Raw genomic sequence first — 14,014 nt, 5'->3', positions numbered from 1 at the left:
ACAGTTGTCTACCTTGCCTGGTCTCTCGGAGGACTCTGCTGTTGTGGGGTTGTTGAGGGTCGAAGAACAACAGGTGCCGATCGCTACCACAACGGTGCATCATCAGCAATATCGCACTAACCGAGACTCTCTGATTCCCATCCATGAGCTGATTCGTCACCTAGAGGTTCAAGGAGTGATCAGCAAGACTCGCTCACCCTTTAACAGTCCCATATGGCCGGTGCAAAAATCTAATGCAGAGTGGAGGCTAACTGTAGACTATCGTGGCCTGAATGAAGTCACGCCACCGGTGAGCGCTGACGTGCCAGAACTGCAGTACGAACTGGAGTCCAAGGCAGCCCAGTGGTATGCCACAGCTGATATAGCCAATGCATTCTTCTCAGTGCCTTTGGCAGCAGAGTGCAGGCCACAGTTTGCTTTCACTTGGAGGGGCGTCCAGTACACCTGGCATCGACTGCCCCAGGGGTGGAAACACAGCCCCACCGTTTGCCATGGACTGGTCCAGACTGCACTGGAACAGGGGGAAGCTCCAGAACATCTGCAGTACATTGATGACATCATTGTATGGGGCAACACAGCAGAAGAAGTTTTTGAGAAAGGGAGTAAGATAGTTCAAATCCTTCTGAAAGCTGGTTTTGCCATAAAACGAAGTAAGGTCAAGGGACCTGCGCAGGAGATCCAGTTCTCAGGAATAAAATGGCAAGATGGACACCGTCAGATCCCAATGGATGTGATCAACGAAATAGCAGCTATGTCTCCACCAACTAGTAAAAAGGAAACACAAGCCTTCTTAGGCATTGTGGGCTTTTGGAGGGTGCATATCCCAGATTACACTCTGATTGTGAGCCCTCTGTATCAAGTGACCCGGAAGAAGAACGACTTTAAATGGGGTCCTGAGCAACGACAAGCTTTTGAACAAATCAAACAGGAAACAGTCCATGCAGTGGCCCTGGGGCCAGTCCGGGCAGGACAAGATGTTAAAAATGTGCTCTACACCGCAGCCGGGGAGAACGGCCCTACCTGGAGCCTCTGGCAGAAAGCACCAGGGGAGACCCAAGGTCGACCCCTAGGGTTTGGGAGTCGGGGATACAGGGGATCCGAAGCCTGCTACACTCCAACAGAAAAAGAGATGTTGGCAGCATATGAAGGGGTTCGAGCTGCTTCGGAAGTGGTTGGCACAGAAGCACAGCTCCTCTTAGCACCTCGACTGCCGGTGCTGGGCTGGATGGTCAAAGAAAGGGTCCCCACCACACATCATGCAACCGATGCTACATGGAGTAAGTGGACTGCGCTGATCACGCAGCGAACTCGAATGGGAAACCCCAGTCGCCCAGGAATTCTGGAAGTGATCGTGGACTGGCCAGAAGGCAAGGATTTCGGAATGTCACCAGAGGAGGAGGTGACGCGTGCGGAAGAGGCCCCACCATATAATAAACTGCCAGAAAATGAGAAGAAATATGCCCTGTTCACTGATGGGTCCTGCCGGATTGTGGGAAAGCATCGAAAGTGGAAGGCTGCTGTGTGGAGTCCTACACGCCAAGTTGCAGAAGCCAGTGAAGGACAAGGTGAATCGAGCCAGTTTGCAGAGGTGACAGCCATCCAGCTGGCTTTGGACATTGCTGAGCGAGAAAAAGGGCCAGTACTTTATCTCTACACTCACTCATGGAGGGTGGCAAATGCTCTGTGGGGGTGGCTACAGCAGTGGAAGCAGGGCAACTGGCAGCGCAGAGGCAAACCCATCTGGGCTGCTGAACTATGGAAAGATATTGCTGCCCGGATAGAGAATCTGGTTGTGAAAGTACACCACGTAGATGCCCATGTGCCCAGGAATCGGGCCACGGAGGAACATCAGATCAACCAGCAGGTGGATCGGGCTACTAGGATTGAGGTGGCTCAGGTGGATCTGGACTGGCAACATAGGGGCGAACTATTCATAGCTCGGGGGGCCCATGACTCCTCAGGCCATCAAGGGAGAGATGCGACATATAGATGGGCTCGTGACCGAGGGGTGGACCTGACCATGGACACTATTGCACAGGTCATCCATGAATGTGAGACATGCGCTGCAATCAAGCAAGCCAAACGGTTAAAGCCTCTTTGGTATGGAGGGCGATGGCTGAAATACAAATCTGGGGAGGCCTGGCAGATTGATTATGTCACACGGCCACAAACCCGTCAAGGCAAGCGCCCTGTGCTCACAATGGTGGAAGCAACCACTGGATGGCTGGAAACATACCCTGTGCCCCATGCCACTGCCCGGAACACTATCCTGGGCCTTGAAAAGCAAGTCCTGTGGCGACATGGTACCCCAGAGAGAATTGAGTCAGACAACAGGAGTCATTTCCGAAACAGCCTCATAGACACCTGGGCCAAAGAACATGGCATTGAGTGGGTACATCACATCCCCTATCACGCACCAGCCTCTGGGAAGATAGAACGATACAATGGACTGTTAAAAACTACACTGAGAGCAATGGGTGGTGGGACTTTAAACACTGGGATGCACATTTAGCAAAGGCTACCTGGCTAGTTAACCCCAGGGGATCTACCAATGGGGCTGGCCCTGCCCCATCAAAACTTCCACGTACCGTAGAAGGGGATAAAGTCCCCGTAGTGCACATGAAGAATATGTCAGGGAAGACAGTCTGGATTAGTCCTGCCTCAGGCAAAGGCAAACCCATCCGTGGGATTGCTTTTGCCCAAGGACCTGGGTGCGCTTGGTGGGTGATGCAGAAGGGTGGGGAAGTCCAATGTGTACCTCATGGGGATCTGATTTTGGGTGAGAATAGCCAATGAATCAATTTGTGTGTTGCTGATTGCTAATAACCCTGCCACTGTATGTCCTCGTTACTCTAATTGCTATCAGTTGTACTACAGTAAGAATCACCCAAATTAAGGGCAGATGGACTTTGATGAAAAATTGAGCAAAGCACAGCGGTGATGGGATAAGAACTGACCTCAGCAGCTGGCGCCCAGCAACTTCCTCAAGATCTACATCTTCAGCCCATGGACTGTGAGCATGAGCCACACCGGGTGCACCAGCCACAAGCTCCGAAAATACAGCATGCAACAGACCAGCACCACCCAGCATCTCACCTGCCCTGACAGATGGAGCCCAAAGCCATGGATTAAATGAACTCACCAGACACTTTGGAGGGATGGCCCATAAACTAAGGGCATTATATCTGCATGAATATATATGTGTGTGTATATATATATATATATATATATATATATGACAGGGGAAAATGGTGGCAATTCATTGGAACCTGTAAGATCTGGGCATGGCAAAGGTGGTATGGAATAAGGGGTGAATAATGTCCTGGTTCTGGCAGGGATAGGGTTAATTCTCCCCCAGGCTCCAGCAGGGACACAGGTATTCCATGCCATGTGAGCCATGCCCACCCTGAGCTGGCGGGGGAGGGGGCAAGAAGTTGCAGCTTGGAGCAGGCTGGGGCATCCCGGGTCAGGTCGAGGGTTCTGTAATCGTGTTTGTATATTCCTCTGTCTGTGTTATTGTTGTTGTTTTTCTTGTTCCCTTTGCTGTTCTGTTAAACTGCCTTTGTCTCAACCCAAGAGTTTTGCCTTTTTCTTCCAATTCTTCCCGTATTGGGAAGGCCCAAGCAAGCGGCACGTGGTTCTTTGTTGCCGTCTGAGGCTAAACCACAACAACATAACAGGAGCTGAACTCATAGAAGTTCACTCTTGGAAGGCAACTTGCAGTTTTGCATACAAACCATAGAATCAGAAATACATTACCTCGGTTCTTTACCCAGATGCTTAGGACAGAGACAAACAAGCTCTGTACATTGCCCCAGCTTTTTCTCCAGACCTCGGTCAGAGATCACCATCCCCATCCACAGTAGAACGAGTAGAATTGGTTGTGTACCTGTGTCACAGACATTTCAGTGTGGAGGTGAAATAGCATAAGACTCTTGCAAAAAGAGATTATTTACTTTTGGATAGTTCTAGTAGTCCCCACCTCCAACTCTTTCCCAATCCTCTTGTAGAAGCTCATCCCTACTGTCTAGTTGTTTTGGTTTCTCATGAAGCAGTTTCTGAAGTACTATAAATTACAGCCTAAGTTATTTAATAAAACAAAAATCAGCACCAAGAAGAGAGTGGCTAACAGCTAGGGGCTGGATCTACTACAGCCATCCCAAGGGAAATCATCAATAGTCAGTGTCCATAGAAGATGAGCATAAGCAATGTTATCAAATTTTTCACTGAAGAAATTGAGGCATATCTATATGATCTCTTTTAACAGCTTTGCTACAGAAGGCAATAGTCTTTAGGAAAGAGAAGAAGACCAGAGAAGTTGTAGGCCCACTGCTGAATGAGGCAGGAGTCATGGTGACGGAGGATGCGGAGAAGGCAGAGTTACTGAATGCCTTCTTTGCTTCGGTCTTTTCTGCTCGGCCCAGCCCTCAGGAGTCCCAGGCATTGAATAAAGTAACAGGGAAAGAAGAAGACTTCCCTTGGGTTGAGGAGGAGCGAGTGAGGGACCAATTAGATCATCTAGATATTCACAAGTCCATGGGCCCTGATGGGATGCACCCGAGAGTGCTGAGGGAGCTGGCAGAAGTCATTGCTGGGCCGCTCTCCATCATCTTTGAAAAGTCCTGGAGAACAGGCGAGGTGCCTGGGGACTGGAGGAAAGCCAATGTCACTCCAGTCTTCAAGAAAGGCAAGAAGGAGGAGCCAGGGAACTACAGGCCGGTCAGCCTCACCTCCATCCCTGGAAAGATGATGGAACAGCTCGTTCTGGGTGTCATCTCAAGGCACGTGGAGGAAAGGAAAGCTATCAGAAGTAGTCAACATGGATTCACCAAGGGGAAATCATGTCTGACTAATCTGATAGCCTTCTATGATGGCATGACTAGACGGATAGATGAGGGGAGGGCGGTAGATGTGGTCTACCTTGACTTAAGCAAGGCGTTTGACACGGTCTCCCACAGCATCCTCATAGGGAAGCTTAGGAAGAGTGGGTTAGATGAATGGACAGTGGGGTGGATAGAAAACTGGTTGAAAGATAGAGCTCAGAGGGTCGTGATTAGGGGCACAGAGTCTAGTTGGAGACCAGTGACGAGTGGTGTTCCCCAGGGGTCAGTACTGGGCCCAGTCCTCTTCAATATATTCATCAATGACCTGGATGAGGGGATAGAGTGCACCCTCAGCAAGTTTGCTGATGACACCAAGCTGGGTGGGGTGGCTGACACACCGGAAGGCTGTGCCACCATACAGAGAGACCTGGACAGGCTGGAGAGTTGGGCAGAGAGAAACCTTATGAAGTTCAACAAGGGCAAGTGTAGGGTGCTGCACCTGGGGAGGAATAACCCCCTGCACCAGTACAGGTTGGGGGCTGACCTGCTGGAGAGCAGCTCGGTGGAAAGAGACCTGGGAGTCCTGGTGGACAACAGGATGACCATGAGTCAGCAATGTGCCCTTGTGGCCAAGAAGGCCAATGGCATCCTGGGGTGCATCAAGAAGAGCGTGGCCAGCAGGTCAAGGGAGGTCATCCTCCCCCTCTACTCTGCCTTGGTGAGGCCACATCTGGAGTACTGTGTCCAGTTCTGGGCTCCCCGGTTCAAGAGGGACAGGGAACTGCTGGAGAGGGTACAGCAAAGGGCTACAAAGATGATTAGGGGACTGGAACACCTCTCTTATGAAGAAAGGCTGAGGGATTTGGGTCTCTTCGGTCTGGAAAAAAGACGGCTGAGGGGGGACCTTATCAATGCTTATAAATACTTAAAGGGTGGGTGTCAGGAGGATGGGGCCAGGCTCTTCTCAGTGGTGCCCAGGGACAGGACAAGAGGCAATGGGCACAAACTTGAACATAGGAAGTTCCACCTAAACATGAGGAGGAACTTCTTTACTCTGAGGGTGGCAGAGCCCTGGAACAGGCTGCCCAGAGAGGTGGTGGAGTCTCCGTCTCTGGAGACATTCAAAACCCACCTGGACGTGTTCCTGTGCAACCTGCTCTAGGTGACCCTGCTCTGGCAGGGGGGTTGGACTAGATGATCTCCAGAGGTCCCTTCCAACCCTATGATTCTATGAAGAGTAAAGTAGATAGTTGGAGTTAAGAGTATAAGGAACTACTTCTTCACCACATATCAATATTCACAACACTCTGCCAGTGCTTAAAAATCAAGTCTACACTTGAAGTAGCACTATTCAGTGCTACATGTGCAGATTTTACTCTACTTTTAGGGGGCAGAAGACTCACTCATTACTTTGCTGACTGGTTAGGGATTGAGGGAAAGCAGAGAGAAAGAGATGCTCATGCAAAAAGTGAGAGTTGTGGGGTGTTTTTCTGACAATTAAAATCTTTTTCAATCTCAATCTTATTATCCTATATATTTGCAAACTATCAAAGCTGTGCAAATAATGCATAAGCTTCTACTTGCTTCCATTTTCATGGTAAGTGATCTTTACATTGTAATTTTGCATTTATTACTCCCACTAGAGGATCAATCTGAAATGAAAAACTGAAATGAAGGAGCACAGGAGAGGCAGAGGTCAAGGACACTATATATGGAGATCAATTGCAGTAAGAAACAAAAAATATAATGAGTATTGCAATGATTTGTAAAAATGGTCTCATTTTCTGCTAAATTAAAAATCCCTTTTAGAAAGAAGGGCCTTAATTTGTATAACAATACACTAACTCACACAAAAAAGGCCATCAGCCTTGACATGTAGATCTCATAATACTAAAGAAAGAAAATTTTGATAACATTTATTGCCTCAATCTCAGGGGTTACAATTAGACGTGAGCAACATCAAAGTCTAAATATACAGGAAAGGTGACAAATGGAATGATGCTGTAAGTGACATGGGTTCCACATCATTTAAACAAAAAACAAACACAAGATTTAATTTGCTACAGTTTAACAAAAAAAAAAAAAAAAATCCATATATCTTCAACTCTCCAACCAATCACTTACCTGTCTAAAATAGTCAAAGACCTTCTTAGAAAGAATGGAGTTTATCTAATGTTTGGAAATGTTGGACATCAAAAAAAAAATTTGAACATAAAACCCCAAAATAAACAGCAAATATAAAGGGGAAAAAAAAATCAATTCCAATGCAACCTATTTTAGTCATACTGAGGTTACAGCACAGTATTCAATAATATTTACACTCACTTTTAAAATATTTTTTTAAAAATATGATTATTTATAATATATTTTTTAAAATCTGATTCCAATTATAGGTTTAAAAAATAATTTTTTTCCATTGTGTATATTTTGTTTCTCCTTAACCATAAATTTTGTTTGGGCATGAAAAGACAAAATTATAAACTCCATTCTTCCCCTAGCAAATATAAAGGGCTTCCTTAAACGAGATCAGGGGAAGCACCAATTGTTTTATCTACATACAAACTTCATATGAATAATATTAAAATAAAATAATAATTAAAAAAAAATCCAAACTCAATCATTCCCTTCCCCCCTGCACACAGAGACTGGATTGTTAGAGATCACAAGTTTCCCACTCTGATTGTCTTCATTAAACAATAAGCTTTTTCTTTTAAAACCCCAACGTGAATTTTCCAGAATTGCCGGGGAATGTACATGCATCAACTTCATAACTGTAACACACGCCAGCACCTCCATCCACAAACACATAAGCAACATGCAAGCACATTTAGCAGAACTATATTTCCTTCCTAGGAAGTTTTAGCCCCAGTCAAGAGGATCTCAAAAATCAATTTTGAAAGAGCCAGTCCTGCTTTCTTCTCTCACTCTACAAAGCAATGGCTGCACTGCTTTTCCTGGTAGGTTACCTTGATGAAGTGACACCCAAAAGCGAGATCTAAGCATGCATTACTTGGGTTAAGAGCCAGATGGGTGGACAGGAAGCATGTTTTGTGGCAAAGCTAGGCCTCTCTCTCTTCCTCTTCCGTCATCATGTTACACCAATCAAACACATCCATAACTGTGTAAGTAAGTCTGTACTTGGCTGCTATGACTTCCCAATTCTCTGCTGCTTAACGCATACGCAGGGGGAAGACAGTCAGAAAGACAACAAAAAGAAAAAAAAAAAACACCACCACAAAAAAAACCCACCACACACAAACAGAACAAAACAAGCCCCAAAACCACCCCCAGCTACCACAAAACACTGCCTTTCTCTCTCCAGAGATAGAGACAGGCTGTAACTGCTCTCCTTCTCCAGGCTTACTCAGCACACAGCACCAAGTAAGAAACTGGAACACTCCCGAAAGCACCATTTTCTCCTTACCTCCTCTTAATCACCGAGAGGGGGAGGAGAAAAAAAAAAAAACCAAACAAAAAAACCCCACAACAAATCCACCTTTTTTTTTTGTGCAGATTTTCCATACATACCGGAAATAACATGCAAATTGCATGGAAGACAAGTATAAATTTGTAAGCACATGCTGGTTTATGCCACTCTTTGTTCCTCAGACTACTGCAAGGGGGTGGGGGCAGCAACAACACTTGCTTTTTTCCCAGAAAAAAAAGGGAATGAGAGAAGTTATTTTAGGAAATTCATCACAACATTTTTACAGCAGGAGTGACTTGACTGTGCAATTAAAACCAGAGATTGAAAGACACTAAAATGAAAGGCAACAGGAGCTGCAGCCTTGGTTATTGAATCCCCCACTCCCCAAACGTTCTCCCGCGTGTTTGGGGTAGTCTGACAGGGAGATTATCCAGCTCACGGCTTCCTTGGCATTGCTAGTTAATGCTGCTGCTCTAACAAGTAACACCACTCCTCACACACAGCTCTTTCCACTCCATTTCTCTTTCTTCAGACACATCTACTTAATTCTTTGCAATAGAAGACAACAATGCCATTACAAAACGCTCGCAAAGCGCAGCATTTGTTCTCCCCTTCCCCAAGACAGAAGGCAATGAATTTCACAGTGCAACGTTCAGCTGCATGCAATAAATCTAACCCTTCTGCTCAAAGGGCTGGAAAATTATAATCCCCCTCCCAACACACTCTGTTTAGAGCCACTAAAAGCCAGATCAATCAATTCATGCAGGGGAAAAAAAATAGGAAAAAAATAATCACAAGACCAACTCCCAGCCCCATCATAGCTGCTGAGCTGCTCCTGAAGAGGCTGTTGCTTCCGGGATCTATTTCTGTTTAGACTGCTTTGCCTGGAGCCTTTTAAACGCTTGCTTCAGACACAATACCAAGGGATTACAAAAGCAGCTGTTTATTCTTATCTTAATTTTTCAGACACTTTCTTTAAAAATTACATATATGCACAGATAGATTGATAGATACGCATATGCACCATTCCCTGCTTCCTCCTCCTTCTCTCTGTTGCAGCTGACTTGCAAATCAGGAAGAAGGTTGGTGTATTTTTTTATTCTTATTAGAGATTTACATAATGATAATTCCAGAAATTCTGGATCAAAACTTTTTTTCTCTTCACCCTCTGAAAAATATAAATATTTATTGAGAAATGGAAGTTATAGACAGCAGAAAGGAACAGAAGGAAGGCACATAATCCTTGAAGCCAGCAGGCATATTTTTTAAGGAGTGGAAGCGGGCATGATGCATGCTTACATAATTAATAATAATAGATTATTTTTTTAAAAAAACTATAATGGAAAAGGTTGAAAGTATACATGGGAAGGTGGAGATGAAATCATAAATTACATTTACCTTGTTTTGGAAGAACGTTATGTTGAAAGGCTTCCTTCTCTGTAAGTCACTCGGAGTACAAATCAGACAGGGATGAGATTATGACTTCATTGCTGACAACTATTCCCTCCTCCTGCCTCGTTCCACTGCTTCTCCAACCCGCCACCATCGCTCAAGAAAAGAGTTCTCCCATTGGTTCACCTCAAGGAGAACACCGCCTCCTGTTCAGAAAGGGTGATCCGATTGAGACTCATTAACTGTTGTTTAGCCTGGAACGGAGGGGGTGGGGCTGCATTAGGAAGAGCATTGTCAGCAGGTCAAGGGAGGTGATCATTCCCCTATACTCAGCACTGGTGAGGCCAGTATCCCCCAAGTCATTCTTAGCAGGGCTGCTCTCAATCCCTTCATCCCCCAGCCTGTATTGATACCAGGGGTTGCCCCGACCCAGGTGCAGGATTTGGCCTTATTGAACCTCATGAGGTTCACACAGGCCCACTTCTGGAGCTTGTCCAGGCACCTCTGGATGTCATCCCTTCCCTTAGGTGTCAAACGCACCACTCAGCTTGGTGACTTTTCAAATATCATGGAGAGTGGCTTGGCAACTACATCAGCCAATTCCCTCAGAACTGACTGTTCAATCTCTCCATCTCTGTCCAGGTTTCCCAACTGCTTAGCTTCTCTACCTTCTAAATCTATGGTATCAGTCCCATTGTCCCAGCATTGGAACAACCAGGATATGTGTCTCCCCTTCTTGACAACTGAAGTCCTCCCTCATATTTTGCAAATCTTTCATAGAGAAGGATTTAACAATTATCTCTGCATCTGAGTCCCCCTGCTGCATTGACGCTGCCTGAGAACGACACTCTCCTGGATCTGTTTTATCCTGGAAATGCTTTCCCACATTTTCGTCAGAAGAACTCTCTCCCATGCTACCTGGCTTGAGCTGGTCTTTTTCGTAAGGGGCAGGGGAATGAGCTGACCTCCTTTTCTGCTTCCTGGTCACTGGGGCAACTTGGACCTGTTCTGATGGAATTTGAATAGCAACAGTAGTTGTTGTCGAAGGAGCTGGAGTAGTGACAGTGCTCGTTGTTGAGGCTGGAGCAGCTGGTGCGGATACTGGCAGGGGAGGGGCTTGTGATACAGTTTGGGGGGTAGCTGGTGCTGGTGGCAGAGTAACTTTTATTGCAGGCTGCTGAGTGACTGGTTCAAGGATGGGCAGGCACATGGCCTGCGCTGCTGGGGGGGTGGCCGGTTCTGGTACAGGCAGGGGTGTGGCCAGTGCCCATGTGGCTAATGCTAGTATGGGTGGGGGCATGGCTGGTGCCGGTGGGGGGGTAGCTTAAGGAGTGACTTGTGTCCATATGGGCTGTGGATTGTCCCATGGGATTTGAGTAGCAGCAGCACGTTACACAATACCCACTGCTGTACTGATGTTTAATGAAAAATCACCCCTGCAACACATTCAGGAAAAACAACAACAAAAGCACAATTTTATGAAAGTAACATTCATTTTCTAAACAGCCCAAAAAGTTTCCATCCCCTAGCTCTGATGGTGTCACTTTGACATAAGCATTAAAGGGCGAAGTAAACCTTCCCCACATAAAACCAAAAGTGTAATTCATAATAGAATCCATCACATGATGCCCAAGATATACAGGAAGAACCGTTATTCAAGTAATCGTATTACACATCTGAATGCAAATCCACACCAAAATAGCACATTTAAACCATCACATACAAACACAAAGAGCAAATAAACCATGCAACATATTTGGCAGGTTAAGCAGCATTGCATCAATTAACTTCAAACAAAGCTCTCTAAAGGCACGATGTAACATTTCACTTAAGAATGACATGATGTGAGCTGTCTGTTCTCCCTGAGCAAGCTGGAATAGAAACTATTCAGGCAATCTATCAGAGCTCTGGTTGAGCCCCGCTCGTGCCCCATGTTGGGCACCAATAAATCTGTCATGATTTTGGGACAGATAGGCCAATGACGAGATGACAGATGGTCTCCCCCACCTCTCTCTCCAAGGAGAGGAGGGAGAGAGATAAAGAGATTAATGAGTTTAGAAGGAACTAAACTACTTTAATGAAATATTAATAATAAAATTAAAAGAAAATAATGAAATAGATACAGTATATACAAAACCGTATCAAGCTCCCAGGATGACGAACATGTCACTGGCAGGCACTGGGGAAGTCCTAGACTGGAGTCAGTGATGGGTGGGAACTGAATTCCAGATCTGGAGTCAGGAACACACAGATTGGGATCAAAGGCAGATGAACAGACAGGGTCCTCCTCGGACGCTGGCCATTGAAGAAAAAGAGACTGACCCTTTGCTCCCTCAGCTTTTATACTGAGCATGGGGCAGATGGGATGGAATGCCCTGTTGGTCAGTTTTGGGTCACCTGTCCTGTCCGCTCCTCCCTGCAGGTGGGACCCCTCTGCGCTGCTCCGCTTCCGACCCTCTAACGGGGCAAATAATGAAATTAGCTGACCTTGGTTGCTATAGCAATAAGTCTAAGCAAGAGCCTCTGTGCGTACCATTCCTTGGCATGAACTATAAACATTGGTCTTCTCACTCTGAGAGTGAACAGTTTTCTGCACAACATGCTGTTAATTTCAGAGAGTTAGAAGAGGCCTAGCTAAGAAGTAAAATTACTGAACAGAAAGTTGGTTCTCTTTTACCTCAAACCAGGGCTGTCCCAAGTGAGCATTCACCCCCCTTGTCCAGGTGTGAAACCCATCAAGATTAGTCATCAGGAGCAGCTCTCTGGATCACCTTTGCGACTAAGGGGGATTAATGCCTAAGGGTGCAGGACTCATAATGGGATGCAGGGGAAGAGCATTTGGGGATTGCACAGGACTTCTTATGGGATGTTGTATTGGATCTGGCTGGGATGGAGCTAACTTTCCCCATAGTGCTGTGCTTTGTATTTGTAGCTAGAAGGATAACACACCAGTGTTTTGGCTATTGCTGAGCAGTCCTCCCACAGCATCAAGGCTGTCTCTCCAACACACCTGTCGCGTGAAAGGGTCCAAGCGGTTTTGGCAGAAGATAACCCCCCTTGCATTCTAACACCCCTCACCGAGGTGGGAGGCCAGGTGCGGCTAGGTTTAAATTCTGAGTGATGCCCAATCCAGCACTATCAGTCCAATCGCGTTTAATATGTATTAAACTATTACGATTTGGATACACTAATAGTGGACTGCACCTTCAGTCTAGTCGTGCTCATGAACTAGCACGGCCACTCTCCAGTCTTTGGTCACGTTCAGTGAGAAACCAAAACGACTAGCTACTGAAACAGTGCAGTTTATTTAAACAACAGATATACAGGTTCTTAGGATTGCCGGTGATAAATACACTGTCTGCAAAGCACGTGCAAATGAAAGGATTGTTACATATACAAAACGCGCGACAAAGTTATAAACGATACAGCCTGGCTATAAATGTAGGGTAGAGATTCTCTAGAGAGATTTCTAAGTTTCCTGAGGAAGCACTCGGTATAATCAAAGTCTTACCCAAAGGTGTCCCTATGGGGGGGAAGAGAGGCTCAGCCTGTCAACTGGTCCCGGAAGTCAAAGGCAGTCTGTGATGGAGTCCTCCTTGACTTGTTCACAATGGTGTCTTCCCTGACATCCCCTCTTTCTTGGGCTATTTTTATACTATTTTTTACCTTCAAGGTGGAGTTTGAGTGACTTTAGTCATACATACTTTTATTATGATTGGTGTAAAATTCTCTCGCTTCACAATTAAAGGTATAGATTACGAAAAATTCAGGGCGCAGACTCAAGAAGGAGTGGTCGCACCTTGGAGGCGGGTAGCCTCCGGGATGGAGGTGTGGTTTGGTATTATAATGACATTATAATGAGCAAAGTTTGCACAAAGGACAGCATTTCGTCAAAATTTGACAGACTGTTGGCTCAGGGTAGTAAGTATGCAGCTTATCAGTTCCACAGTACCATCTCGTTCCTATATCTGCTGTATTATCACAGGGAGAGACCGCAGACTCTTCATTCCACTTCGCCCCCCGTGTTGCTTTGCAAGCAATATTGTACAGGGAATCGCAGATTCTTCGCATACCAGCTGCGGCTGTATTCTACCCTAGAAACTTTTTGATTTTATACCTTTCCTTAATGTGTGAACAATGCTGTATTTTTGGTCATTTTAGTAATTATTCCACAACACCCCCCCACCCCCAAAGGCCAGTAGGCTTAGGGTGGGCAAGAGGTTGGGAGGGGACATAGTCAGGACAGCTGACTCAATCTGACCAAAGGGATATTCCATACCATATGACATTGTGCTCAGCAATAAAAGCTAAGAGAAAGGAGGAGGAAGGGGGGCATTTGTTATTAAGTCACTTGTTTTCCAAAGCAACTGCT

General features: G+C 45.9%; 1 protein-coding gene across 10 annotated transcripts in view; it reads right to left on the bottom strand.

Moving 5' to 3' along the window:
• LOC141735678 (putative global transcription activator SNF2L2) overlaps window positions 1-9,898 on the bottom strand; it is a 208,845-nt gene extending 198,947 nt beyond the window's left edge. For 6 of the 10 annotated variants that reach the window (XR_012584808.1, XM_074568722.1, XM_074568729.1 and 3 more), the window contains exon 1: window positions 9,649-9,794. The gene's annotated coding sequence lies outside the window, so the exon portion shown is untranslated. Of the gene's footprint in view, window positions 1-3,759; window positions 3,890-9,648 lie in introns of all 10 variants that reach the window. The other 4 variants (XM_074568726.1, XM_074568723.1, XM_074568725.1 and 1 more) reach the window with 4 other exon arrangements.
• Between the last annotated feature and the right edge of the window lie 4,116 nt (window positions 9,899-14,014).

This window comes from Larus michahellis, chromosome W (genome assembly GCF_964199755.1).
Source record: "Larus michahellis chromosome W, bLarMic1.1, whole genome shotgun sequence".
Taxonomy (NCBI): Eukaryota; Metazoa; Chordata; class Aves; order Charadriiformes; family Laridae; genus Larus; species Larus michahellis.
Note: the sequence above shows the minus strand (reverse complement) of the source record. Positions and strands in the feature narration are given on the sequence as shown.